Source organism: Halichoerus grypus, chromosome 13, assembly GCF_964656455.1.
Source record: "Halichoerus grypus chromosome 13, mHalGry1.hap1.1, whole genome shotgun sequence".
In the NCBI taxonomy this organism is placed as follows: Eukaryota; Metazoa; Chordata; class Mammalia; order Carnivora; family Phocidae; genus Halichoerus; species Halichoerus grypus.
The window spans coordinates 62,146,227-62,150,494 of NC_135724.1; positions in this window are offsets into that span (position 1 = coordinate 62,146,227).

Genomic DNA, 4,268 nt, shown 5'->3' on the forward strand with positions numbered 1-4,268 from the left:
CGCTGTGGCCTCTCGGGCTGGGGCGCTGTGGGCAGTGAGAGGCATGGGGGCCCTGGGCTGCAGTCCCGCCGCAGTCACAGGCACGTGGAAGCCCCGGCAGGGAAGGGAGCTGCCTGCTGGTGCAGCCTGCCCTTTCAGCCCCGTAGCACCCGTGGTGGTCACCGGGGATGTGTCATGCCTCCGCCCCCTCCCCACCCCAGCCGCGGAGACTAACGTCCGTTAGCCCACCAGGCACCTTAGCCACCCTCCCTCCCAGCTGGGTCGATAGCGGCGTCTGTCCAAGGAGAGGCGTGTGTCCGGCACAGGCCACACAGCAGGCCCGTGGAGCAGGTTGGGGCTGCCTTTGTGGGGGTGTCTGCACTGCCGCCGCACGGACCCCCGGAGCTCCCAGGCTTCCACCGCCACCAGCGCCCCCCAGATCCCCCCCAGCTCCAGGTGGGTTGGGGCGGTCCCAGGAGGACCCCGTGTGGGTAGACAGGGTGGCCCTGAAGGAGAGCTGAGTGGGTGAGGCCAGGTCCCTCCCTCCGAGGTGTGGCAGGGCTCGTGTGTACCCTCACCCCACGGCACACGGTCTCATGCCAGACCCGCAGCCGTGCCCGCGTAGGCGCGTGCCCGGGCACGTGCGCACTTACACCACGCCACACCCCAAACCCGGGCCTGCATGGTCTGCGTGACCCTGCGCACACGCGCACACACGCGCACACGGCACGTACGCAGGCAGGGCGAGGACCACGCGTATGCACACACATGCACGCACATGTGTGCTTGCAAACAGCACACACAGCACAGGCAAAGATATGCACACGCACGCACGTTTTCTCAAGGCCTGGGCCCGTGAGGACTCAGACACAAAAGGGAAAGAGGCCACGTGGCCTGTGGCTGAAGCTCCCCCATCCCCCTGGGGCAGGGGCCTTGGGGAGCAGGGTGAGGGAGGAAGCACAGTGAGTTGGGGGAGGGAGTAGGGGGAGCGTTGCTGGTGGAACCAGATGGCGGTGGGGGCGGCCAGGGCTCCAGAAGCCCAAGGGAGGGAGGAGGAGGGGGGACTTGCTCAGCAACCAGGCTCCCGGCTCCCCTACCCAGCTCCTCTGTGTGCACAGTGTGGGCTCAGGCCCTCCCCACCCCGGGGCTCAGGGCAGAGGTGAGGGCCTCTTCTTGATCCTGGGCGCACTGGTGCTCCTGCACCCCCACCCCCCACCCCGCCGGTATGGGCCCTTGCGGGTTGTCCCTCTGCACAAAGGATGCCAGCACATCTAAGCTCAAAGACCTGACTGCTTTGAGACTGCCCAGGCTCAGAGGGGGCAGCTCAGGCAGACCCCACAGGGGTAGGGACATGGTGTGCCCAAAGCTCCTGTCTCAGGCCCTCTGGACCTAGGAGACCCTATTGCTCCCCCTTGATAGCCTTCACAGAGGCAGCTCGGTGGTCTGGTGTGGCGGTGGTGGACAGCCTTGGCCCTACGCCTGAAGGCCCACCATCAGTGCTCCCTGGCTCCTTGTCCCTGGGCGTCGGTGGGCAGAGGGAGCATAGGATGAGAGTTTTTTTAATCCAGTTTTCACCTGAGCAGACCCTGCCCTGCCCAAGAAGATATAGCCAAACTGCTAGGTCTGGGGAAGGGGCAGGGCTCCAAGTTGAGGCTGGGGGGCTTTTGCATAGCATGGTGGCCCCTGGGCTCCCACCACCTTCCTGGCAGCCAGGAAATGGCAGATGCCCATTGGCAAAGAGCTTTGCCGAGAGCAGATACCCACCTGAGCTCCTCAGCTTGCATGCCTCCCAGGACAGGGCACTCACTCACTATGTTGAGCCTGCTCCTCTCTGAGAGACACCTCAAGGCACTTTGAAGGCTAACCGTGTCTATCACCACAACCTGGCCCTCATGTCTGGAAGCCCACGGGCAGCTCGGGAGACCCCAGGGCCCCATGCTGAGCTGCGTGTGCCTTGGCTGACCCCCCACATGCCCTGGATGGGCCCTGCCCCCACAGCACATGTTCCTCGTGGTGCTGCCAGAGCCCACAGCCCCTCCCTTGGGACTCTGCACCCTCCTTTCCCCCAGGAGGGAGAAACCTAGGCCATGGCAAGGAGTGGGGACAAGGGGCCAACCAGGTTTTCAGAGGTTGAAGCAGGTGGATGTGTGAGCCCAGGTGGAACTGGAGGGGGTAGGGGGTCGCATCCCACAGACCTTGGAGGCTTTGTCCTGAGAGGGGCAAAGGCAGGATCTGATTTCCAGAGAAGGTCCCTCTGGCTGCTGTGTGCGCAGTAGAGGCTTGTGCAGTGGGAGGGGGGCCAGGCCCGAGTAGGGTGGGGTGGGGGGCTCAGGAGGGACATGGCTGCATTTCGATTTGGATCTGGCAGAAGGCAGAGATGGTGGGCAGGGCTCCCGGCGTCTGCCCTGAGCAGCCGGCATGGGGCGCCCATCCCCGAGCTGGGGGTGCAGGAGGAGCGGCCACCGTCGTCGAGGCCCAGGAGACATCTGGGCGGGGGTGTCGCGTGGGCTGTGCGGGCTGAGCTCAGGAGAGGGGCCTGGGCTGGAGGACAATTTGGGAGTCGTGAGCGTTTGGGTGATATTTACAGCCCAGGAAGTGATGAGATCACCGGCCGGTGCTGGTGAGGGGCAGGGAGGGGTGGGAGTGCTGAGCCTGAGGCTGCGGGCTCAGCTCCTGCCTGCCCCCACCGGACCCCCAACCCCTTGGCTGCCCCCTGCTGATTCCCTGAGGTGGGGCCCCTGGCCCCTGGTGGGCGGGTGGCTGATGTCCAGCCTCAGTCTCTCGAACCCTGAGATCTGTGCTGGAAGCTAATTAAAACCATGAGAAGTGGTGTTGAGTGTCAGCTCCCCCCCACCCCCCAGCAGCGGCTGCTGGTTTACAGCGAATGCTCCTGGCCTCCATCCAAAGATGCCAGGCCAGCCACAGGGCAACCTGTGGACAGAGCATCCTTCACAGCTCACAGGTCAGCACTGCCAAGAGCAATCGGGAGAGGATGACCCCGGGTGCCGGGGCTTGCTGGGGGTCAATGGGGCGGGTGAGCAGCCCTCTCAGGGTGCTTGGCTCAGGGCTGGGCTGCCCCCAAGGGTCACTTCTCTGCCAGCCCTGACTCCGGGGCCCTAGGAAGGTAGTGAGGCACAATCACAGGCCCTCTGGGAGCCAAAGGGTCCCTGGGGCCGCCCTGGGTTGCCATCCATCCCAGGGGCTGCAGGGTTGGTTCAGGTCCTAGGATAGAAGCATCTGCCCCCATTTATCTGGCTGCCGGAGCTTTGCACAGTAATCGAAAGAATTATTTTTTAATGCTTAAATTAGTTCTGAAATAATAGAAGCAGCAGAATATTCAGCAGCTGATGGTCGACTGATGTCCAGTGAGACCGAGAACAAGCCGGAAACATGTTTAGAGAGAAGTTGTGTTTATCTGTTGGATGAGCTGGGGCCTGGGGCAGCAGGGTGGAGGCCCCTCCTCACAGCCAGGGTGCCTGCCCTGGTCACGGCCCTGCCCCAGCTCTCGCCGGGGCGGGCACCTCACACGCCTCGTCTCATTCATGTCCTCACAGCAAGAGGCTGCCGACGCCCCCAGTGTGCAGATGAGGACACTGAGGCCCAGGGGCATGAAGTGATGTGCATGGGCAGCATTGGACCTACCTGAGGCCAGCACGCTTGCTCAGACACACCCAGAGAGCTGGGGCTGGCACATGGCTTCCTCACCCCAGTGCCAGGACAGCACATGAACTGAGCGTCAGTCTCTTTGCCTTGTGCCAGTCAGCCTGGCGGTGTCAGCCCAGGGGTGTCCCTCAGCCTGAGGGCAGCACCCGGCCCTGTAGGCAGATACACTCCGAGCTGTAGTGGACATGTGACCACAATGACACAACTTGTCCCCCTCCCACCTAGCCTCTCTGGCAGCCTTGCTCCTGGTCCGCCTTGCTCCGCAGCCCCGTCTGTCTTCTCCCACCCTGCCTCGGAGCCCGGACGACAGGCCCAGTCACTGTGTGCAGCACAGCGCAGGAGCCTGGGAAGGCTCCCCATGCAAGACATGGGCAGCCCCAGGGGACAGCAGCATTCTGGTTGTGCCCCGCCCCATGTGGCCAAGCTGAAACCCTGAGGGAATCCGGGGTCCTGCCTCATCTCCCACCACTGATGCCCACCCCAGCTCCCAGTGCCAGAGTGCCTCAGGATCCTCTTCCCAATACCCTCCCCTTTGCTTCAACTCTTAGCTCCGATTCAACCCCCTCCTCCAGGAAGTCCTCCGTGATCCTCCCAGGCTGATCCTCACCCAGCTAGGTGGTCATGGA